General features: G+C 39.2%; 19 non-coding genes and 1 pseudogene across 19 annotated transcripts; all 20 read right to left on the bottom strand.

The window, feature by feature from the left end:
• Positions 1-4122: 4122 nt before the first annotated feature.
• trnag-ucc (transfer RNA glycine (anticodon UCC)) lies at positions 4123-4194 on the bottom strand. Its single transcript has one exon. It is a non-coding gene; the product is annotated as a tRNA-Gly (tRNA).
• Positions 4195-5024: 830 nt separating this feature from the next.
• On the bottom strand, positions 5025-5096 carry trnag-ucc (transfer RNA glycine (anticodon UCC)). Its single transcript has one exon. It is a non-coding gene; the product is annotated as a tRNA-Gly (tRNA).
• Positions 5097-5248: 152 nt separating this feature from the next.
• On the bottom strand, positions 5249-5320 carry trnag-ucc (transfer RNA glycine (anticodon UCC)). Its single transcript has one exon. It is a non-coding gene; the product is annotated as a tRNA-Gly (tRNA).
• Positions 5321-6093: 773 nt separating this feature from the next.
• trnag-ucc (transfer RNA glycine (anticodon UCC)) lies at positions 6094-6165 on the bottom strand. Its single transcript has one exon. It is a non-coding gene; the product is annotated as a tRNA-Gly (tRNA).
• A 1822-nt stretch (positions 6166-7987) lies between these two features.
• trnag-ucc (transfer RNA glycine (anticodon UCC)) lies at positions 7988-8059 on the bottom strand. Its single transcript has one exon. It is a non-coding gene; the product is annotated as a tRNA-Gly (tRNA).
• Positions 8060-8603: 544 nt separating this feature from the next.
• On the bottom strand, positions 8604-8675 carry trnag-ucc (transfer RNA glycine (anticodon UCC)). The gene has a single exon. It is a non-coding gene; the product is annotated as a tRNA-Gly (tRNA).
• An 830-nt stretch (positions 8676-9505) lies between these two features.
• On the bottom strand, positions 9506-9577 carry trnag-ucc (transfer RNA glycine (anticodon UCC)). The gene has a single exon. It is a non-coding gene; the product is annotated as a tRNA-Gly (tRNA).
• Positions 9578-9729: 152 nt separating this feature from the next.
• On the bottom strand, positions 9730-9801 carry trnag-ucc (transfer RNA glycine (anticodon UCC)). Its single transcript has one exon. It is a non-coding gene; the product is annotated as a tRNA-Gly (tRNA).
• A 145-nt stretch (positions 9802-9946) lies between these two features.
• On the bottom strand, positions 9947-10018 carry trnag-ucc (transfer RNA glycine (anticodon UCC)). The gene has a single exon. It is a non-coding gene; the product is annotated as a tRNA-Gly (tRNA).
• A 556-nt stretch (positions 10019-10574) lies between these two features.
• On the bottom strand, positions 10575-10646 carry trnag-ucc (transfer RNA glycine (anticodon UCC)). Its single transcript has one exon. It is a non-coding gene; the product is annotated as a tRNA-Gly (tRNA).
• A 359-nt stretch (positions 10647-11005) lies between these two features.
• On the bottom strand, positions 11006-11077 carry trnag-ucc (transfer RNA glycine (anticodon UCC)). The gene has a single exon. It is a non-coding gene; the product is annotated as a tRNA-Gly (tRNA).
• A 144-nt stretch (positions 11078-11221) lies between these two features.
• On the bottom strand, positions 11222-11293 carry trnag-ucc (transfer RNA glycine (anticodon UCC)). Its single transcript has one exon. It is a non-coding gene; the product is annotated as a tRNA-Gly (tRNA).
• A 145-nt stretch (positions 11294-11438) lies between these two features.
• On the bottom strand, positions 11439-11510 carry trnag-ucc (transfer RNA glycine (anticodon UCC)). The gene has a single exon. It is a non-coding gene; the product is annotated as a tRNA-Gly (tRNA).
• A 122-nt stretch (positions 11511-11632) lies between these two features.
• On the bottom strand, positions 11633-11704 carry trnag-ucc (transfer RNA glycine (anticodon UCC)). Its single transcript has one exon. It is a non-coding gene; the product is annotated as a tRNA-Gly (tRNA).
• Positions 11705-12063: 359 nt separating this feature from the next.
• Positions 12064-12135, bottom strand: trnag-ucc (transfer RNA glycine (anticodon UCC)). The gene has a single exon. It is a non-coding gene; the product is annotated as a tRNA-Gly (tRNA).
• A 359-nt stretch (positions 12136-12494) lies between these two features.
• On the bottom strand, positions 12495-12566 carry trnag-ucc (transfer RNA glycine (anticodon UCC)). Its single transcript has one exon. It is a non-coding gene; the product is annotated as a tRNA-Gly (tRNA).
• A 144-nt stretch (positions 12567-12710) lies between these two features.
• trnag-ucc (transfer RNA glycine (anticodon UCC)) lies at positions 12711-12782 on the bottom strand. The gene has a single exon. It is a non-coding gene; the product is annotated as a tRNA-Gly (tRNA).
• A 145-nt stretch (positions 12783-12927) lies between these two features.
• trnag-ucc (transfer RNA glycine (anticodon UCC)) lies at positions 12928-12999 on the bottom strand. The gene has a single exon. It is a non-coding gene; the product is annotated as a tRNA-Gly (tRNA).
• Positions 13000-16078: 3079 nt separating this feature from the next.
• trnag-ucc (transfer RNA glycine (anticodon UCC)) lies at positions 16079-16150 on the bottom strand. Its single transcript has one exon. It is a non-coding gene; the product is annotated as a tRNA-Gly (tRNA).
• Positions 16151-22304: 6154 nt separating this feature from the next.
• Positions 22305-23061, bottom strand: LOC133647778 (large ribosomal subunit protein uL30-like; annotated as a pseudogene).
• Positions 23062-24131: the final 1070 nt, after the last annotated feature.

Below are 24131 nucleotides of genomic sequence, written 5' to 3'. Positions count from 1 at the left end.
AGCGACATACATAAAAAATACATATATAACAATCACTGTAAACATTATCATTTAAGGGAAGAATGTAATACAAAATATCAATACAAAGTGTCAAGACAGAATAAACTCTCTGCTGCTGCAGCAACAGAGATACAGTCTATAAGATATATAGATATCTAATGTATTCATACATTGTTTATGTAGGATATACGCATGTATATATAACGTAATCATATTGTTTCTTCAACTTAAAAATAGCTGACCGTTTTTTCCCTCTTCTCTGGGTTTATATTCCCAGTTTTGATCTCGGACGTCTGGTCACTTATAGCATATAAGAATATTATATTACTGTTAAGCAAACTATGAATAATAAAACATGTATCCGTTATCATAGCTACACGTATGACAAAAAAGCGCGTGAAAATGAGTGGTATTCAGTGAGGTAAAATGAATTACCGTATTTTCCGCACCATAAGCCGCACCTAAAAACCACAATTTTTGTCAAAAGCAGACAGTGCGGCTAATAACCCGGTGCGCCTTATATATGGATTAATATTCATATTTATTTTCATAAGGTTTAGGTCTCGCAACTACGGTAAACAGTCGCCATCTTTTTTCCCCGTAAAAGAGGAAGCGCTTCTTCTTCTACGGTAAGCAACCGCCCCATAGAAGAGGAAGCGCTTCTTCTTCTACTGTAAGCAACCGCCAAGGTGAGCACCCGCCCCCGGAGAAGAAGAAGCTCGCGGATATTTAATTTCATTTGTTTTTCTGTAAAGACAACAAAATGTCTCCTACTAAGAGACACGCGTACAAGGTTCCACTGGCTTTTGATATTCATGTGAACCGCACTGTGGATACAACGGGAGCACGTACGGTGAATATTCGCACCACAGGGAATGAGAAGTCCTACTGTGGTTCTAGCTTGCCATGCTAACGGCCAGAAACTTCCACCCATGGTGATATTCAAAAGGAAGACCTTGCCAAAAGAGAACTTTCCAGCCGGCGTCATCATAAAAGCTAACTCGAAGGGATGGATGGATGAAGAAAAGATGAGCGAGTGGTTGATAGACGTTTACGCGAAGACACCGGGTGACTTTTTTCACGCAGCGCTGTTCCTGTTGATCTACGACTGCATGCGCGTCCACATCACAGATGGTGTCAAAAAACAAGTGAAGCACACCGAAGAAGAATAATTCGAGGGATTTGTAGATGAGTAATAACTTCAGAAAGTGAGCTTTAAATGTTTATTTTGTGTGTTGCGTGACACTAACGTATGAGCAACGTTGAGTTATTGATGTTGCTATTGCTCTGCACTATTTTGAGTGTTACTATTTTTGTGATTGCACATTTGCACATTACATTTTGGGAGTGAACAGAGTTGTTAGAACGCTGGTTTGTAATATATTATTAAAGTTTGACTGACCTATCTGACTGTTTTGTTGACATTCCCTTTAGCGTAGCGTAGGTGCGGCTAATAGCACGGGGCGGCTAATAGGTAAACAAAGTTTTGAAATATGCCGTTCATTAAACGTGCGGCTAATAACACGGGGCGCCTTATGGTGCGGAAAATACGGTAAATGCGCTGACAGTTCATTGCTCCTGCCAAATGAATTGCACTGAGTGGAGCGGATCACCACTCCAAGATGGCGGCCCCGCGTCTCGTCTGCGCCAGTAGGCAGTAGCGCTCGATGCTGCGTCTACTTATAAGATGTCTATGGTTATGACGTTAGCAGTGAGTTTACAGCCTCACTGATTTAACTACACAGCAAATAAAAGTCATGTTACTTAGCCAATAAACGTTAGCTTATATTCAAAACTTACCCTTCTTTGTGCAACTTCAAATGTCGAACGAAGTTGGAAGTTGTTGCGTCTCCGTCTGTAATATTCGAACTGCGTGATTTGCATACGGCAATTCGTTTTTTGTAGACCAAGTCGTAGTTTTTATACCCGAACGAAACCAACTTTGGTATAAATCTTTCTCACTGGCGCGTTGTTTGGCAACTCTTGTTCATTGGTTGTCCTGCAATTTGATTGGCTGCATGCTGTGGGATGAAAACAATGTAGATCTAATTTGATTGGCTGTTGTACTGAGAGCACACACGCTGACACGCAGCACACACGCTGATAGACAGACACGTACAAAATGAAAGCAACGGAGCGCTCCCAAATAACTTTTTAAGCTTTAGGTTTTGGGGAAAGTAGCAAGTCATGTCAAGTCAAAAGGCTCAAGTCCAAGTGAAGTCACAAGTCATTGATGTTAAAGTCTAAGTCGAGTTGCAAGTCTCTTTACATTTTGTCAAGTCGAGTCTAAAGTCATCAAATTCATGACTCGAGTCTGACTCGAGTCCAAGTCATGTGACTCGAGTCCACACCTCTGCTAACCACTATACCACCAATGCCTGGTCCTTGGATAATTTTTCTTTGAAATTCTAAAATCTTAAATAAACCATTGGAAATTGGCTGCTATCTCTGGGGGTTTTATTGATCAATAGTTAAAAAACAACTTTCAACGGACTGGACATTGGCAAAATGCTGCAAGCATGCATTGGCTGGGAATCGGACCCAGGTCAACTGCTTAACAGGCAGCTGTGCTAACCACTATACAACCAATGCTTAGTCCTTGAATGATTTTATGCTTGAAATTCTAAAATCTAAAATAGACCTTTGGATATTGGCTGCCATGCATTGGCCGGGAATTGAACCCAGGTCAACTGTTAGAAGGCAGTTATGCTAGCCACTATACCACCAATGCCTGGTCCTTGGATCATTTTTGCCTCGAAATTCTGAAGTATAAAATAAGCCATTGGAAATTGGCTGCTATCTCTGTGTTTTTTGCTGATCAATAGGTAAATAACAACTTTCAACTGAATGGAAATTGCCAGAATACCGAAATCAAAGCATTGGCTGGGTATCGAACCCAGGTCAACTGCTTGGAAGGTAGCTATGTTAACCACTATACCAACAATGCCTTGTCCTTGGATAATTTTTATCCTTGAAATTCTAAAATCTTAAATAAACTATTGGAAATTGGCTGCCATCTCTGGGTTTTTTGCTGATCAATAGTTAAATAAATACTTTCAACTGACTGAATATTGCCAAAATACCACAAGCCAGGCATTGGCTGGGAATCTAACCCAGGTCAACTGCTTGGAAGGCAGCTATGCTAACCACTATACTACCAATGCTTAGTCCTTGAATAATTTTTGCATTGAAATTTGAAAGTCTGAAATAAACCATTGAAAATTGGCTGCCATCTCTAAAATAAAAAGCAACTTTCAACTGACTGGACATTGCCAAAATACCGCACGCCATGCATTGGCCGGGAATTGAACCCAGGTAAACTGCTTGGAAGGCAGTTATGCTAGCCACTATACCACCAATGCCTGGTCCTAGGTTAATTTTTGCCTCGAAATTCTGAAGTATAAAATAAGCCGCTGGAAATTGGCTGCTATCTCTGGGTTTTTTGCTGATCAATAGTTAAATAACAACTTTCAACTGAATGGAAATTGCCAGAATACCACAAGCCATGCATTGGCTGGGAATCAAACCCAAGTCAACTGCTTTGAAGGCAGCTATGCTTACCACTATACCACCAATGCTTAGTCCTTTAATAATTGTTTTCCTTGAAATACTAAAATCTTAAATATTTTATTAGGAATTGGCTGCCATCTCAGGGTTTTTTGCTGATCAATAGTTAAATAACAACTTTCAACTGACTGAATATTGCCAAAATACCACAAGCCATGCATTGGCTGGGAATCTAACACAGGTCAACTGCTTGGAAGGCAGCTATGCTAACCACTATACTACCAATGCTTAGTCCTTGAATGATTTTTGCCTTGAAATTTTAAAGTCTGAGATAAACCATTGACAATTGGCTGCTATCTCTGGGTTTGTTGCTGATCAAAAAATAAAAAGCAACTTTCAACTGACTGGACATTGCCAAAATGCCGCACGCCATGCATTGGCCGGGAATTGAACCCAGGTCAACTGCTTGGAAGGCAGTTATGCTAGCCACTATACCACCAATGCCTGGTCCTTGGATAATTTTTGCCTCGAAATTCTGAAGTATAAAATAAGCCGTTGGAAATTGGCTGCTATCTCTGGGCTTTTTGCTGGAAATTGCCAGAATACCACAAGCCATGCATTGGCTGGGAATCGAACCCAGGTCAACTGCTTGGAAGGCAGCTATGCTTACCACTATACCACCAATGCTTAGGCTTTGGTTAATTTTTATCCTTGTAATTCTAAAATCTTAAATATTTTATTAGAAATTGGCTGCCATCTCAGGGTTTTTTGCTGATCAATAGTTAAATAACAACTTTCAACTGACTGAATATTGCCAAAATACCACAAGCCATGCATTGGCCGGGAATTGAACCCAGATCAACTGCTTGGAAGGCAGTTATGTTAGCCACTATACCACCAATGCCTGGTCTTTGGACAATTTTTGCCTCGAAATTCTGAAGTATAAAATAAGCTGTTGGAAATTGGCTGCTATGTCTGGGTTTTTTGCTGATCAATAGGTAAATAACAACTTTCAACTGAATGGAAATTGCCAGAATACCGCAATCAATGCATTGGCTGGGAATCGAACCCAGGTCAACTGCTTGGAAGGCAGCTATGCCATGCATTGGCAGGTCAACTGCTTGGAAGGCAGCTATGCTTACCACTATACCACCAATGCTTAGTCATTAGATATTTTTTATCCTAGAAATTCTAAAATCTTAAATAAACCATTGAAAATGAGTTATCGCTGGGTTTTTTGCTGATCAAAAAATAAAAATGAACTTTCAACTGAATTGAAATTGCCAGAATATCACAAGCCATGCATTGGCTGGGAATCGAACCCAGGTCAACTGCTTGGAAGGCAGCTATGCTAGCTACTATACCACCAATGCCTGGTCCTTGGATAATTTTTGCCTCGAAATTCTGAAGTATAAAATAAGCCGTTGGAAATTGGCTGCTATCTCTGGGTTTTTTGCTGATCAATAGTTAAATAACAACTTTCAACGGAATGGAAATTGCCAGAATACCACAGGCCATGCATTGGCTGGGAATCGAACCCAGGTCAACTGCTTGGAAGGCAGCTATGCTAACCACTATACCACCAATGCTTAGTCCTTGCATAAGTTTTATCCTTGAAATACCACCAATGCCTGGCCCTTGGATAATTGTTGCCTCGAAATTCTGAAGTATAAATAAGCCGTTGGAAATTGGCTGCTATCTCTGGGCTTTTTGCTGGAAATTGCCAGAATACCACAAGCCATGCATTGGCTGGGAATCGAACCCAGGTCAACTGCTTGGAAGGCAGCTATGCTTACCACTATACCACCAATGCTTAGGCTTTGGTTAATTGTTATCCTTGTAATTCTAAAATCTTAAATATTTTATTAGAAATTGGCTGCCATCACAGGGTTTTTTGCTGATCAAAAGTTAAATAACAACTTTCAACTGACTGAATATTGCCAAAATACCACAAGCCATGCATTGGCTGGGAATCTAACACAGGTCATCTGCTTGGAAGGCAGCTATGCTAACCACTATACTACCAATGCTTAGTCCTTGTATAAGTTTTATCCTTGAAATTCTAAAATCTTAAATACACTATTGGAAATTGGCTGCCATCTCTGGGTTTTGTTGCTGATCAAAAGTTAAATAACAACTTTCAACTGACTGAATATTGCCAAAATACCACAAGCCATGCATTGGCTGGGAATCTAACTCAGGTCAACTTTTTGGAAGGCAGCTATGCTAACCACTATACTACCAATGCTTAGTCCTTGAATGATTTTTGCCTTGAAATTTTAAAGTCTGAAATAAACCATTGAAAATTGCTGATCAATAGTTAAATAACAACTTTCAACTGAATGGAAATTGCCAGAATACCACAAGCCATGCATTGGCTGGGAATCGAACCCAGGTCAACTGCTTGGAAGGCAGCTATGCTAGCTCCTATACCACCAATGCCTGGTCCTTGGATAATTTTTGCCTCGAAATTCTGAAGTATAAAATAAGCCGTTGGAAATTGGCTGCTATCTCTGGGTTTTTTGCTGATCAATAGTTAAATAACAACTTTCAACTGAATGGAAATTGCCAGAATACCACAGGCCATGCATTGGCTGGGAATCGAACCCAGGTCAACTGCTTGGAAGGCAGCTATGCTTACCACTATACCACCAATGCTTAGTCATTAGATATTTTTTATCCTAGAAATTCTAAAATCTTAAATAGACCATTGAAAATTAGTTATCGCTGGGTTTTTTGCTGATCAAAAAATAAAAATCAACTTTCAACTGACTGGACATTGCCAAAATACCGCACGCCATGCATTAGCCGGGAACTGAACCCAGGTCAACTGCTTGGAAGGCAGCTATGCTTACCACTATACCACCAATGCTTAGTCCTTGGATAATTTTTATCCTTGAAATTCTAAAATCTTATATATTTTATTAGAAATTGGCTGCCATCTCAGGGTTTTTTGCTGATCAATAGTTAAATAACAACTTTCAACTGACTGAATATTGCCAAAATACTACAAGCCATGCATTGGCTGGGAATCTAACCCAGGTCAACTGCTTGGAAGGCAGCTATGCTAACCACTATACTACCAATGCTTAGTCCTTGAATGATTTTTGCCTCGAAATTCTGAAGTATAAAGTAAGCCATTGGAAATTGGCTGCTATCTCTGGGTTTTTTGCTGATCAATAGGTAAATAACAACTTTCAACTGAATGGAAATTGCCAGAATACCGCAATCAAAGCATTGGCTGGGTATCGAACCCAGGTCAACTGCTTGGAAGGTAGCTATGTTAACCACTATACCAACAATGCCTTGTCCTTGGATAATTTTTATCCTTGAAATTCTAAAATCTTAAATAAACTATTGGAAATTGGCTGCCATCTCTGGGTTTTTTGCTGATCAATAGTTAAATAAATACTTTCAACTGACTGAATATTGCCAAAATACCACAAGCCAGGCATTGGCTGGGAATCTAACCCAGGTCAACTGCTTGGAAGGCAGCTATGCTAACCACTATACTACCAATGCTTAGTCCTTGAATAATTTTTGCATTGAAATTTGAAAGTCTGAAATAAACCATTGAAAATTGGCTGCCATCTCTAAAATAAAAAGCAACTTTCAACTGACTGGACATTGCCAAAATACCGCACGCCATGCATTGGCCGGGAATTGAACCCAGGTAAACTGCTTGGAAGGCAGTTATGCTAGCCACTATACCACCAATGCCTGGTCCTAGGTTAATTTTTGCCTCGAAATTCTGAAGTATAAAATAAGCCGCTGGAAATTGGCTGCTATCTCTGGGTTTTTTGCTGATCAATAGTTAAATAACAACTTTCAACTGAATGGAAATTGCCAGAATACCACAAGCCATGCATTGGCTGGGAATCAAACCCAAGTCAACTGCTTTGAAGGCAGCTATGCTTACCACTATACCACCAATGCTTAGTCCTTTAATAATTGTTTTCCTTGAAATACTAAAATCTTAAATATTTTATTAGGAATTGGCTGCCATCTCAGGGTTTTTTGCTGATCAATAGTTAAATAACAACTTTCAACTGACTGAATATTGCCAAAATACCACAAGCCATGCATTGGCTGGGAATCTAACACAGGTCAACTGCTTGGAAGGCAGCTATGCTAACCACTATACTACCAATGCTTAGTCCTTGAATGATTTTTGCCTTGAAATTTTAAAGTCTGAGATAAACCATTGAAAATTGGCTGCTATCTCTGGGTTTGTTGCTGATCAAAAAATAAAAAGCAACTTTCAACTGACTGGACATTGCCAAAATGCCGCACGCCATGCATTGGCCGGGAATTGAACCCAGGTCAACTGCTTGGAAGGCAGTTATGCTAGCCACTATACCACCAATGCCTGGTCCTTGGATAATTTTTGCCTCGAAATTCTGAAGTATAAAATAAGCCGTTGGAAATTGGCTGCTATCTCTGGGCTTTTTGCTGGAAATTGCCAGAATACCACAAGCCATGCATTGGCTGGGAATCGAACCCAGGTCAACTGCTTGGAAGGCAGCTATGCTTACCACTATACCACCAATGCTTAGGCTTTGGTTAATTTTTATTCTTGTAATTCTAAAATCTTAAATATTTTATTAGAAATTGGCTGCCATCTCAGGGTTTTTTGCTGATCAATTGTTAAATAACAACTTTCAACTGACTGAATATTGCCAAAATACCACAAGCCATGCATTGGCTGGGAATCTAACACAGGTCAACTGCTTGGAAGGCAGCTATGCTAACCACTATACTACCAATGCTTAGTCCTTGAATGATTTTTGCTTTGAAATTTTAAAGTCTGAGATAAACCATTGACAATTGCCTGCTATCTCTGGGTTTGTTGCTGATCAAAAAATAAAAAGCAACTTTCAACTGACTGGACATTGCCAAAATGCCGCACGCCATGCATTGGCCGGGAATTGAACCCAGGTCAACTGCTTGGAAGGCAGTTATGCTAGCCACTATACCACCAATGCCTGGTCCTTGGATAATTTTTGCCTCGAAATTCTGAAGTATAAAATAAGCCGTTGGAAATTGGCTGCTATCTCTGGGCTTTTTGCTGGAAATTGCCAGAATACCACAAGCCATGCATTGGCTGGGAATCGAACCCAGGTCAACTGCTTGGAAGGCAGCTATGCTTACCACTATACCACCAATGCTTAGGCTTTGGTTAATTTTTATCCTTGTAATTCTAAAATCTTAAATATTTTATTAGAAATTGGCTGCCATCTCAGGGTTTTTTGCTGATCAATAGTTAAATAACAACTTTCAACTGACTGAATATTGCCAAAATACCACAAGCCATGCATTGGCCGGGAATTGAACCCAGATCAACTGCTTGGAAGGCAGTTATGTTAGCCACTATACCACCAATGCCTGGTCTTTGGACAATTTTTGCCTCGAAATTCTGAAGTATAAAATAAGCTGTTGGAAATTGGCTGCTATGTCTGGGTTTTTTGCTGATCAATAGGTAAATAACAACTTTCAACTGAATGGAAATTGCCAGAATACCGCAATCAATGCATTGGCTGGGAATCGAACCCAGGTCAACTGCTTGGAAGGCAGCTATGCCATGCATTGGCAGGTCAACTGCTTGGAAGGCAGCTATGCTTACCACTATACCACCAATGCTTAGTCATTAGATATTTTTTATCCTAGAAATTCTAAAATCTTAAATAAACCATTGAAAATGAGTTATCGCTGGGTTTTTTGCTGATCAAAAAATAAAAATGAACTTTCAACTGAATTGAAATTGCCAGAATATCACAAGCCATGCATTGGCTGGGAATCGAACCCAGGTCAACTGCTTGGAAGGCAGCTATGCTAGCTACTATACCACCAATGCCTGGTCCTTGGATAATTTTTGCCTCGAAATTCTGAAGTATAAAATAAGCCGTTGGAAATTGGCTGCTATCTCTGGGTTTTTTGCTGATCAATAGTTAAATAACAACTTTCAACGGAATGGAAATTGCCAGAATACCACAGGCCATGCATTGGCTGGGAATCGAACCCAGGTCAACTGCTTGGAAGGCAGCTATGCTAACCACTATACCACCAATGCTTAGTCCTTGCATAAGTTTTATCCTTGAAATACCACCAATGCCTGGCCCTTGGATAATTGTTGCCTCGAAATTCTGAAGTATAAATAAGCCGTTGGAAATTGGCTGCTATCTCTGGGCTTTTTGCTGGAAATTGCCAGAATACCACAAGCCATGCATTGGCTGGGAATCGAACCCAGGTCAACTGCTTGGAAGGCAGCTATGCTTACCACTATACCACCAATGCTTAGGCTTTGGTTAATTTTTATCCTTGTAATTCTAAAATCTTAAATATTTTATTAGAAATTGGCTGCCATCACAGGGTTTTTTGCTGATCAAAAGTTAAATAACAACTTTCAACTGACTGAATATTGCCAAAATACCACAAGCCATGCATTGGCTGGGAATCTAACCCAGGTCAACTGCTTGGAAGGCAGCTATGCTAACCACTATACTACCAATGCTTAGTCCTTGTATAAGTTTTATCCTTGAAATTCTAAAATCTTAAATACACTATTGGAAATTGGCTGCCATCTCTGGGTTTTGTTGCTGATCAAAAGTTAAATAACAACTTTCAACTGACTGAATATTGCCAAAATACCACAAGCCATGCATTGGCTGGGAATCTAACTCAGGTCAACTTTTTGGAAGGCAGCTATGCTAACCACTATACTACCAATGCTTAGTCCTTGAATGATTTTTGCCTTGAAATTTTAAAGTCTGAAATAAACCATTGAAAATTGCTGATCAATAGTTAAATAACAACTTTCAACTGAATGGAAATTGCCAGAATACCACAAGCCATGCATTGGCTGGGAATCGAACCCAGGTCAACTGCTTGGAAGGCAGCTATGCTAGCTCCTATACCACCAATGCCTGGTCCTTGGATAATTTTTGCCTCGAAATTCTGAAGTATAAAATAAGCCGTTGGAAATTGGCTGCTATCTCTGGGTTTTTTGCTGATCAATAGTTAAATAACAACTTTCAACTGAATGGAAATTGCCAGAATACCACAGGCCATGCATTGGCTGGGAATCGAACCCAGGTCAACTGCTTGGAAGGCAGCTATGCTTACCACTATACCACCAATGCTTAGTCATTAGATATTTTTTATCCTAGAAATTCTAAAATCTTAAATAGACCATTGAAAATTAGTTATCGCTGGGTTTTTTGCTGATCAAAAAATAAAAATCAACTTTCAACTGACTGGACATTGCCAAAATACCGCACGCCATGCATTAGCCGGGAACTGAACCCAGGTCAACTGCTTGGAAGGCAGCTATGCTTACCACTATACCACCAATGCTTAGTCCTTGGATAATTTTTATCCTTGAAATTCTAAAATCTTATATATTTTATTAGAAATTGGCTGCCATCTCAGGGTTTTTTGCTGATCAATAGTTAAATAACAACTTTCAACTGACTGAATATTGCCAAAATACTACAAGCCATGCATTGGCTGGGAATCTAACCCAGGTCAACTGCTTGGAAGGCAGCTATGCTAACCACTATACTACCAATGCTTAGTCCTTGAATGATTTTTGCCTCGAAATTCTGAAGTATAAAGTAAGCCATTGGAAATTGGCTGCTATCTCTGGGTTTTTTGCTGATCAATAGGTAAATAACAACTTTCAACTGAATGGAAATTGCCAGAATACCGCAATCAATGCATTGGCTGGGAATCGAACCCAGGTCAACTGCTTGGAAGGCAGCTATGCTAACCACTATACCACCAATGCTCAGTCCTTGTATAAGTTTTATCCTTGAAATTCTAAAATCTTAAATAAACTTTTTGAAATTGGCTGCCATCTCTGGGCTTTTTGCTGATCAAAAGTTAAATAACAACTTTCAACTGACTGAATATTGCCAAAATACCAAAAGCCATGCATTGGCTGGGAATCTAACCCAGGTCAACTGCTTGGAAGGCAGCTATGCTAACCACTATACTACCAATGCTTAGTCCTTGAATGCTTTTTGCCTTGAAATTTTAAAGTCTGAAATAAAACATTGAAAATTGCTGATCAATAGTTAAATAACAACTTTCAACTGAATGGAAATTGCCAGAATACCACAGGCCATGCATTGGCTGGGAATCGAACCCAGGTCAACTGCTTGGAAGGCAGCTATGCTTACCACTATACCACCAATGCCTGGTCCTTGGATAATTTTTGCCTCGAAATTCTGAAGTATAAATAAGCCGTTGGAAATTGGCTGCTATCTCTGGGTTTTTTGCTGATCAATAGTTAAATAACAACTTTCAACTGAATTGAAATTGCCAGAATACCACAAGCCATGCATTGGCTGGGAATCGAACCCAGGTCAACTGCTTGGAAGGCAGCTATGCTAGCTCCTATACCACCAATGCCTGGTCCTTGGATAATTTTTGCCTCGAAATTCTGAAGTATAAAATAAGCCGTTGGAAATTGGCTGCTATCTCTGGGTTTTTTGCTGATCAATAGTTAAATAACAACTTTCAACTGAATGGAAATTGCCAGAATACCACAGGCCATGCATTGGCTGGGAATCGAACCCAGGTCAACTGCTTGGAAGGCAGCTATGCTTACCACTATACCACCAATGCTTAGTCATTAGATATTTTTTATCCTAGAAATTCTAAAATCTTAAATAAACCATTGAAAATTAGTTATCGCTGGGTTTTTTGCTGATCAAAAAATAAAAATCAACTTTCAACTGACTGGACATTGCCAAAATACCGCACGCCATGCATTAGCCGGGAACTGAACCCAGGTCAACTGCTTGGAAGGCAGCTATGCTTACCACTATACCACCAATGCTTAGTCCTTGGATAATTTTTATCCTTGAAATTCTAAAATCTTATATATTTTATTAGAAATTGGCTGCCATCTCAGGGTTTTTTGCTGATCAATAGTTAAATAACAACTTTCAACTGACTGAATATTGCCAAAATACTACAAGCCATGCATTGGCTGGGAATCTAACCCAGGTCAACTGCTTGGAAGGCAGCTATGCTAACCACTATACTACCAATGCTTAGTCCTTGAATGATTTTTGCCTCGAAATTCTGAAGTATAAAGTAAGCCATTGGAAATTGGCTGCTATCTCTGGGTTTTTTGCTGATCAATAGGTAAATAACAACTTTCAACTGAATGGAAATTGCCAGAATACCGCAATCAATGCATTGGCTGGGAATCGAACCCAGGTCAACTGCTTGGAAGGCAGCTATGCTAACCACTATACCACCAATGCTCAGTCCTTGTATAAGTTTTATCCTTGAAATTCTAAAATCTTAAATAAACTTTTTGAAATTGGCTGCCATCTCTGGGCTTTTTGCTGATCAAAAGTTAAATAACAACTTTCAACTGACTGAATATTGCCAAAATACCAAAAGCCATGCATTGGCTGGGAATCTAACCCAGGTCAACTGCTTGGAAGGCAGCTATGCTAACCACTATACTACCAATGCTTAGTCCTTGAATGCTTTTTGCCTTGAAATTTTAAAGTCTGAAATAAAACATTGAAAATTGGCTGCTATCTCTGGGTTTGTTGCTGATCAAAAAATAAAAAGCCACTTTCAACTGACTGGACATTGCCAAAAGACCGCACGCCTTGCATTAGCCGGGAAGGCAGTTATGCTAGCCACTATACCACCAATGCCTGGTCCTTGGATAATTTTTGCCTCGAAACTCTGAAGTATAAAATAAGCCGTTGGAAATTGGCTGCTATCTCTGGGTTTTTTGCTGATCAATAGGTAAATAACAACTTTCAACTGAATGGAAATTGCCAAAATCAATGCGTTGGCTGGCAATCGAACCCAGGTCAACTGCTTGGAAGGCAGCTATGCTAACCACTATTCCACCAATGCCTTGTCCTTGGATAATTTTTATCCTTGAAATTCTAAAATCTTAAATAAACTATTGCAAATTGGCTGCCATCTCTGGGTTTTTTGCTGATCAATAGTTAAAGGCCTAATGAAACCCACTACTACCGACCACGCAGTCTGATAGTTTATATATCAATGATGAAATCTTAACATTATAACACATGCCAATACGGCCGGGTTAACTTATAAAGTGACATTTTAAATTTGCAGCTAAACTTCCGGTTCGAAACGCCTCTGAGGATGACTTATGCGCGTGATTTAGACCGGCGAACACGGGTATGCCTTCCACATTGAAGCCAATACGAAAAAGCTCTGTTTTCATTTCATAATTCCACAGTATTCTGGACATCTGTGTTCGTGAATCTGTTTCAATCATGTTCATTGCATTATGGAGAAGGAAGCTGGGCAAGCAAAGAAGAAAGTTGTCGGTGCGAAATGGACGTATTTTTCGAACGTAGTCAGCCACAACAGTACACAGCCGGCGCTTCTTTGTTTACATTCCCGAAAGATGCAGTCAAGATGGAAGAACTCGGATAACAGAGACTCTAACCAGGAGGACTTTTGACTTTGTGACACAGACGCCTGTAGAGAACTGGGACAACACAGACTCTTACCAGGATTACTTTGATTTGGATGACAAAGACGCAGACGTGCTACTGTGAGTATGCAGCTTTGGCTTCTAAACATTTGATCGCTTAACCGTATGTGCACAACTTTTTTTTGCGTATGTACGTAACTTTTTTAAAATATATAAGCTTTATGAACCTTGGGTTAGGTGAACGGTCTTTTGGGCTGAGTGATTGTGTGTGTTGATCAGGTGTTTGAATTGTATTGGCGTGTTCTATGGAGCTAGGAGCTAGCATAGGAGCTAGGAGCTAGCATAACACGTACCGTACCGTACGTGCGCGTCACGTACGTAACTTTTTTAAAATATATAAGCTTTATGAACCTTGGGTTAGGTGAACGGTCTTTTGGGCTGAGTGATTGTGTGTGTTGATCAGGTGTTTGTATTGTATTGGCGTGTTATATGGAGCTAGGAGCTAGCATAGGAGCTAGGAGCTAGCATAACACGTACCGTACCGTACGTGCGCGTCACGTACGTAACTTTTTAAAAATATATAAGCTTTATGAACCTTGGGTTAGGTGAACGGTCTTTTGGGCTGAGTGATTGTGTGTGTTGATCAGGTGTTTGAATTGTATTGGTGTGTTCTATGGAGCTAGGAGCTAGCATAGGAGCTAGGAGCTAGCATAACACGTACTGTACCGTACGTGCGCGTCACGTACGTAACTTTTTAAAAATATATAAGCTTTATGAACCTTGGGTTAGGTGAACGGTCTTTTGGGCTGAGTGATTGTGTGTGTTGATCAGGTGTTTGAATTGTATTGGCGTGTTCTATGGAGCTAGGAGCTAGCAGAGGAGCTAGGAGCTAGCATAACAAACACGCAGGTGTTTTTATGCAGGATTAATTTGTGGCATGTTAAATATAAGCCTGGTTGTGTTGTGGCTAATAGAGTATATATATGTCTTGTGTTTATTTACTGTTGTAGTCATTCCCAGCTGAATATCAGGTCACCCCCGGCTCTCACAGCATCTTCCCTATCTGAATAGCTTCAACTCCCCACTAGTCCTTCACTTGCACTTTACTCATCCACAAATCTTTCATCCTCGCTCAAATTAATGGGGAAATTGTCGCTTTCTCGGTCCGAATCTCTCTCACTTCATGCGGCCATCATTGTAAACAATAGGGAACTTTGCGTATATGTTCAACTGACTACGTCACGCTACTTCCGGTAGGGGCAAGCCTTTTTTTTATCAGATACCAAAAGTTGCAATCTTTATCGTCGTTGTTCTATACTAAATCCTTTCAGCAAAAATATGGCAATATCGCGAAATGATCAAGTATGACACATAGAATAGATCTGCTATGCCCGTTTAAATAAAAAAAATTCATTTCAGTAGGCCTTTAAATAGCAACTTTCAACTGACTGAACATTGCCAAATTACCACAAGCCATGCATTGGCTGGGATTCTAACCCAGGTCAACTGCTTGGAAGGCAGCTATGCTAACCACTATACTACCAATGCTTCGTCCTTGAATAATTTTTGCCTCGCAATTCTGAAGTATAAAATAAGCAGTTGGAAATTGGCTGCTATCTCTGGGTTTGTTGCTGATCAAAAAATAAAAAGCAACTTTCAAACGACTGGACATTGCCAAAATACCACACTCCATGCATTGGCCGGTAATAGAACCCAGGTCAACTGCTTGGAAGGCAGCTATGCTAATCACTATACCACCAATGCCTGGTCCTTGGATGATTTTTCCCTCGTAATTCTGAAGTATAAAATAAGCCGTTGGAAATTGGCTGCTATCTCTGGGTTTTTTGCTGTTTAATAGTTAAATAACAACTTTCAACTGAATGGAAATTGCCAGAATACCGCAAGCCATGCATTGGCTGGGAATCGAACCCAGGTCAACAGCTTGGAAGGCAGCTATGCTAACCACTATACCATCAATGCCTGGTCCTTGGATAATTTTTGCCTCGAAATTCTGAAGTATAAAATAAGCCGTTGGAAATTGGCTTCTATCGCTGGGTTTTTTGCTGATCAATAGTTAATTAACAACTTTCAACTGAATGGAAATTGCCAAAATACCGCAAACTATGCATTGGCTGGGAATCGAACCCAGATCAACTGCTTGGAAGGCAGCTATGCTAACCACTATACCACCAATGCCTTGACTTTAACAGATCATACCATCGACTGTAAATATGGGACCCATTTCCCCCCTGCTTTGCACTCAGCATCAAGGGTTGAAATTGGCGGTTAAATCACCAAAAATTATTCCTGGGCGCGGGCACCGCTTCTGCCCACTGCTCCCCTCACTTTCCAGGGCCATGCAATCGAACTCAGGTCAACTGCTTTGAAGGCAGCTATGCTAACAACTACTATACCACCAATGCCTGGTCCTTGCACAATGTTTGCCTCGACATTCTAAAATCGGAAATAAACCATAGAAAACTGGCTGCTATCTCTGGGTTTTTTGCTGATCAATAGCTGAGTTAGAAATTTCCACTGACTGGACGTTGCCACAATATTGGAAGCCATGCATTGGCCGGGTCATCTGCTTTGGAGGCGGCTATGCTAGCCACTATACCACCAGTGCCTTGTCCTTGGATACACTTTGCCTTGAAATTTTAAAAACTATATATTGTTGTTGTTTTCTGATCAATGGTTGAGTAACAACTTTTCAATGGACTGGACAATTCCTAAACAGTTCCAACCAACCATGTGCCAGGTGTCAAATCCTGATCAACTTTTAGCAAGTCAGATATGCTATCCACTATACCACCAATGCTTGGTTTATGGTTTACTTTGGATTTTGGTAAAGCAAATAGAACTAGATGTTTCAATCTCTTTGGAAGTAGGAACAATCTTGACAGTAGCAGTCGGTGTGGAGTGGTGAAAGGGATGTCTCTTTACTCTGGTTCTTCTGGGACCACAGGAAATGGCACAACACTCTGAGGCAGCATTTACAATGGTTTTAATTCTTTTTACACAAAGTCTCTTTTGGCTTTTCAGCCCAGCGTTTATAATTGTTTTAATAATCTCTACACAAAGTCTCTTTGGCTTATCAGCACCCTCTCACTCAGGCGGCGTCCCTCCTTGTTCTCCATCCCTCATTGGGATGTTTATATTAAGGAATGTGATTGCTTCTTTTGTTGTTTTCAACCATAACTCTTTTATTCTCTGACATTCCCACAATAAATGAACAAGAGTTGCCTCGGCTGCCCGACACTTCATACATAACTTGCTATCTACTACACCAATTTTAAACAGCTGAGAAGATGTAAAATACAATATATTCAATATCTTAAATTGAGTCAGCTTATCTTTAATGCTTCTAGAGGGCTTATTGGCATTTTTCCAAATATCATTCCATGATATGTCTCTTTCATCTACAATGTTTAAGTCCATCATCCATTTCCCAACACATGCATCATTTGCATTTCTAGTGTGGTGTTCATTTATTATTCCATAAAATAGTTTAATTAATTTCTTAATTGTATCTTGATTAAAAAGTGCATCTTCCAGTTCATGGCTATTTAAGGACATACTTTCAGAGGATATGCATTTATTTACAGCGTGTTTTAAAGAGATAAAATGTAAAAAATTATTTCTGGGTACATTATATTGATCAACTAAATCATTGAACGGTTTAAAGTTAAAGTTAAAGTTAAAGTACCAATGATTGTCACACACACACTAGGTGTGGTGAAATTTGTCCTCTGCATTTGACCCATCCCCTTGATCACCCCCTGGGAGGTGCGGGGAGCAGTGGGCAGCAGTGGGCAGCAGCGTAGCCGCGCCCGGGAATCATTTTTGGTGATTTAAAGAGTTTTTATTAATAATATGATGAGGTTTAGTAATACCTCTGTCTTTCCATGATGTCCATTTAACCACATTTTTATTAATGATAATATTAGGATTGTACCAAAGCGGTTGATTTACAGATGTCATTGGGTTGATTCCTAGTATTTTCTGGCACAGTTTTAGAATGTTAAAGGTGGCTTCTATTGGGCTCTGCCTCAATTCATTAGGTATTTTTTTAATATAATATAAGCTCCCACATCAATGTCCAAATTCATTAACATATTTTTTTCTATGTTGATCCAGTCCTTATCTGCAGAAGAAAGGAATAAGTGGCTTGCTTGTTCACAACCGAAGGAGATATAATAATGTAAGTGAAGTTTGGTAATTGTAGTCCTCCTTTATCTTGTGTACAAGACAACCTTAAGTATGAACATCTGGCCTTCTTTCCACACCATATAAAATGTGATATCATTGTATGTATTTTCTTAAACCAACTTTTATAAATTAGGACAGGCATCATTTTCAGTATATAATTAACTGCTGGCAGTATACTAATTTTTACTATGTTCACCCGACCCCAAAGTGATATTTGGAGACGTGACCAGCGTTCCATTTTGGATTCTATCTTATTTTTTAAATGTTTAAGATTTAGATCTCGAACTTGCATAAAGGTTTGGTGTAATATGTAGTCCTAGATATATGATTTCTGCCTCTTTCCATTTAATTTTGGAGTTCTGAACCTGTGATTTCTTGCAGTGTTTATTAAGTGGTAATATTTCACATTTGTCCCAATTGACTTTATACCCTGATAAACAGCCATATTCAGTGATGACATTATTGATATAGTGAAGAGAGGAGTTAACATGTGACAGGTAGAGAATTATATCGTCACAATACATCGATAGCTTATTATACTGAGAGCCAATTTTTATACCATGAATATTATTTTCACTTCTTATTTTTGCAGCTAAGGGTTCAATAACCAAATTAAATAATAATCCAGATGCAGGACATCCCTGTTTTACTCTTCTTTTTAACGAAAAGGTTCTGAAATATGATTATTGGTTTTGACTGATGCCATGGGCCTTGTATAAAGCATCTTAATCCGTTGTATAAAATTATCTCCAAATCCCAATTTACGTAATGTGCAAAACATAAATGACCAGTTTATGTGGTCGAAAGCCTTCTCCACATCAACAGTACATACTGCTGTGGGATAAGGGAGACTTCTAGCATAGTAAATAACATTGAACAATTTCCTTGTATTGTCTGAAGATTGTCGCCAGTTTGGTCAGTATGAATTAATTTTTCTATTACATTTGATAATCGTGTGGCTAAGATTTTTGCCAAGATTTTATTGTCCATATTGGCTAGGGATAAAGGACGATAATTACTGCAATTCAATGGGTCTTTATCCTTTTTATGTATCAATGAGATATGAGAAAAATTGAAGGTTGGAGAAAACAATTGTTTATTAAATGAAGATTGGTACATTTGTAATAATAGAGGAGACAAATCTTCACTGAATATTTGATAAAATTCTGTATTGTAGCCATCAGGGCCAGGAGATTTATTTTTTGCAAAAGAATTTATAGCTTTTTGAATTTCCATTAATTGTATAGGTTCCTCCAGTGATTTTTTGTCATGCTCTGATAAGGATGTCAGTTGTATTGCATTTAAATATGATTGCATAGCTTCTATGCTACAATCTTTCTCAGGCTTATATAAATTTGTATAAAATGTTCTAAACGTTTCATTGATTTGCTTGGGATCAACAGAAATACTACCATCTGAAAGTTTAATATTAGATATATGATTTTTAGTCATCTGCTTCTTTAATCTTAACGCAAGGAGCTTTCCAGCTTGCTCGCCGTATTCATGAAACTTCAATTTTGCCCTATTAATTTTATATTCAACCTTCTGCTTTATTATATTATCATATTCCATTCTTTGTTTGCAAAGTTTGATCCATGTTTCCTGATTATACTGTTTGGACAATGTGTCCTGCAATTGTTTGATTCCATTCAATATTTCATTTTCTTCAGCACGTTGTTTTTTATTCTTAAAGCTTGCAATCCTAATAAGTTCTCCTCTTACACAACATTTAAGTGCTTCCCATATTGTGGAGATGTCAGAGACAGAATCCTGGTTATTTTTAATAAAATCTGAAATAAATTCTTTAATTTGTAATTTATTTTCCTCACTATCTAATAAGGAACCCACGCAGTCACAGGGAGAACAGGCAAACTCCACACAGAAAGATCGAACCCAGGACCCTTGTATTGTGAGGCACATACACTAACCCCTGTTCCACCGTGCTGGCCTTATGTAATTGTTTTCTTGTCAAATGTTAAGGTGGTATTATTAACATGCCAGGGGACTGGCACTGCAGACAGGATTCGTTGCCCCTTTTCAAGGAAGGTTACTGAATCCCACACCTGAGAATATTAAGCAGGCCTCAGAGGGCAAGGTTCATGTCAACATACCTGGGCTCAAAAATGGTAAGGTGTCAGCTGACAAGGATGGTCATCCTCTCACTGGGTCCTCCCAACATTTTCCTTTGAATGACGTGTTCCACCAGGGCAACCGCAAAGACCACAGAGAGGTTCTAAGAAAGCTGAAGCTTGTGCCTGAGCTTGCTGGTCTCATCAACAGCCAGTGTGTTGAGCAGCTGTTTCCAGGGATGAGAAAGAACAATTACTTTCTGAATATGACTACCCCTTCAACACATACAGATAAATATTGTACACTATCACAACATGACTAAGAACCAAAAAGTTATGGACCACTATGGCAAGATTCCTCCTTCAGATGTTGCAATGCAGTGTGACAGCCAAGGAAGGGTAGTCGGTATGTTATTGAATGTTTACTCAATTTGTTGTCTTCAATTGATGACAGTGAGCAGAGATCTCATGGAGACATCACTAGTCTTCACAAGTTATCAGCACACTGAGCATGCTGGGGACAGGAACTCCAAGACACCCAGGAACAACTTGTAAAGTCAACCATTGTACCACTATGCATATCTATGACTGTCAATAATATAATCAAATGTTTAAAGACTGTTTTCTTCCACCTATTGTCACAGGTCATGGGTGAGACCAAAAGTCCTGCAAAAGTTTGAATCTTGGTTTGGATCGCAAAATTGAGTAGATGGTAGGCATAGAGAATGTGCTGTGCTGATGGGTTTCTGTAATACTTTTGAAATCTTTTCATAATTTGTGTTTATGTGTTCTACCATATCCTGAGTTGTTGTCTAAAATTCATTGATAAGGTACTGTAGCTCTTGTGAAACATTTTATTTAAATCAGGGATGTCCCAAGTGCGGCCCGGGGGCCGTTTCCGCCCCGCAGCTAATTGTTTACCGGCCCGCCACACATTCTGGAAATGCTATTGCAAAAATTAAAAAAACATTTAAAAAAGTGGAATGAGGTGAAATCTAACTAGAAAAAGTTGCAATGTTGACACAATGTTGTTTATCTTTCTTTTTTCTTTTTTTCCCATTGCTCCAAAAAAAAAAAAAATCAATGTTATAATGAATTATTGACCTATTCAAGGCTCCAATTATTTCAAATATTTCACTTTAAAATGTTTTATGTGGGAAATATTGCATATATTGTGCGGTTGCCATACAAAAACATCAACATTTTATTTGACAAGAGCATAAAACAAACAAAATAATAGTTCAAACGTAAAATCGACAGATATATCTGAAGTTGAGCTCGTAACTTAAGCGTTGAAAGTAAAAAAAAAACTAATGAAAATGTGTCACTTTCTGAGTGGGGCACCTTTTGGATCCCAAATATGTTTAATGGGATTTTATTTATCTTTTCACTGTGATTACTCAAAAATAATAATGAATTAAAATCAATGGTGTCCTGCATTATTGATATTTTTAAGGCTCTAATTACTTCACATCAAACATTGCTTTCTGAATGTTTTGGGCAGTGGGGGAAATACTGCATATTTCAGTTTTATTATAAAAAACTAAGTTGTCTTTGACAGAAAAGAAATAAAACCTCTTTGTTTTTTTAAAATGTATATCAACCTGAAGTTGATATACTGTACAGATTTACTGTAAGCATTATATAAATAAATAAGTAATAATTTGACTTGTTTTTAACATTTTAATGACTTAGAACTTTTATGGTCCCCGGGAGCCCTAAAGGTAAAAAACAAACAAAATCCATATATTTTGTTATGGTTTGAAAATTAAAAATATCAAAATGGCCCCCGCATGCTTTAATTTTTCTGTGTGCGGCCCTCAGTGGAAAAAGTTTGGACACCCCTGATTTAAATTGATTGGATAGCATAGTTCAATAATTAATATATTTTGACAGTAACATAATAGAAAAGTATTTCTGTTACAGAGAGTAGAGCATGTGTTTCCTGGAAACAGCTACACTACTGCAACATGGTCTCCATCATCCTCTGTAAACCCAGTGGATCACAGGCCAGTAAGTTCTTAAAAAGATTTGCTTTTGCAAGTAAAATTTAAGCATTTCATATTTTTGGAATCTTGTACAAACTATTAATTCATCCTCCTGATCATTCTGTTGATCTGATCCTCCCTGTTGCCAGCATCTCCTCTCTCCACAAAGTGTGTGGTCTTCTTGTTCATGCCACCACGAAGTGACGACAGTTTGAAGGGCCACAGGAAGTTGTTGGCCGCCTTGAAGTTCTTGCAGACAGTGAAAATCTCATGGATGAGGTCCTCCAAACAGATGAAGCCGCGTTTGCCAAGGCTCTTCTCCACCAAAGCGTTGTCTGTGAGGGCAATACGTTGTTTCCTGATCTTCCCAAAGTCACGCTTGTAGATGAGCTCACGCACAGACTTCAGGTTGGGGTATCCCCAAGCGATGTAAGGTTCATGTTAATTGATGCCTTGTTCAGCTTGACGAAGACACCATTGAAGATCTGGCGCAGACGGATCAGTTGCAGAACTTTGCGGACCTTGGGGCTGACACCGTTAATACCTCTGATCCTGATGACAAAGGCCAGTTTGGGCTCAGCTGGCACATAGTAGTTTCCTACTTTGCGGGCAGTACGGGACAGGCGGATCAGACGCCTTTCCATCTGCCAGTACTCCTTGTAATACTTTTCAGTTCTCTTGTAGATCAGTTTCCTGGTAACTTTACGAGACTTTTTCTCAGCCAGCATCTTCTTATTGCGGACGGTCTTCATGGTGGCGTAGGCTTTACGCCTTTTCAAAAGGCTCTCAGGGACTGCCGGAATCTATTTTTTTTCTGCGTCCGCCATGGCGTCCACCGAGAAAGAGGTATTCTTTGTTATATTACATATATACACTACCGTTCAAAAGTTTGGGGTCACATTGAAATGTCCTTATTTTTGAAGGAAAAGCACTGTACTTTTCAATGAAGATAACTTTAAACTAGTCTTAACTTTAAAGAAATACACTCTATACATTGCTAATGTGGTAAATGACTATTCTAGCTGCAAATGTCTGGTTTTTGGTGCAATATCTACATAGTTGTATAGAGGCCCATTTCCAGCAACTATCACTCCAGTGTTCTAATGGTACAATGTGTTTGCTCATTGGCTCAGAAGGCTAATTGATGATTAGAAAACCCTTGTGCAATCATGTTCACACATCTGAAAACAGTTCAGCTCGTTACAGAAGCTACAAAACTGACCTTCCTTTGAGCAGATTGAGTTTCTGGAGCATCACATTTGTGGAGTCAATTAAACGCTCAAAATGGCCAGAAAAAGAGAACTTTCATCTGAAACTCGACAGTTTATTCTTGTTCTTAGAAATGAAGACTATTCCACAAAATTGTTTGGGTGACCCCAAACTTTTGAACGGTAGTGTATTATATTACATATTCATGTATTGATGTCTCTTCACAGGACAATGCAGCCAGTCTCCAGTGGATTCTGCTCCCAGAATTTGTTCTTGAACACTGGATATTATGTTTAAATACATGCATTAAATACATTACTCACCTAGGCCTTCAGTGATGTCCTACTTAGTCCGACTTCACCTCTGAAAATACCGTAATTTATGTCACCACATGGACACGGCTGGAGATACTACACAGAAACCCACTTGCCCACTACTGGGCATTGGACCCCCTCAACAGTGTACAAAACGGTCCATTTTTCGGCGCATTTAACATTCAATAAACCCGCTTCAGCAATTAAAACATATCTTACGTGGTACTGTCAAAATTATAAGAATTGTTTACAACAAATGACACCATATAAGCCAGTGGTACTGCTCGTAGTCGGTAGTTGGTAGTAGTCGGTTGATTCGTGTGAAAGTCGCGGGCAAACTATTTCACCGCCAGGATAGTTTCCGGTGTCGGCCGACCTCGTCTCACAA

This window comes from Entelurus aequoreus, linkage group LG04 (genome assembly GCF_033978785.1).
Source record: "Entelurus aequoreus isolate RoL-2023_Sb linkage group LG04, RoL_Eaeq_v1.1, whole genome shotgun sequence".
Taxonomy (NCBI): Eukaryota; Metazoa; Chordata; class Actinopteri; order Syngnathiformes; family Syngnathidae; genus Entelurus; species Entelurus aequoreus.
This window is presented reverse-complemented; position numbering and strand designations above follow the sequence as displayed.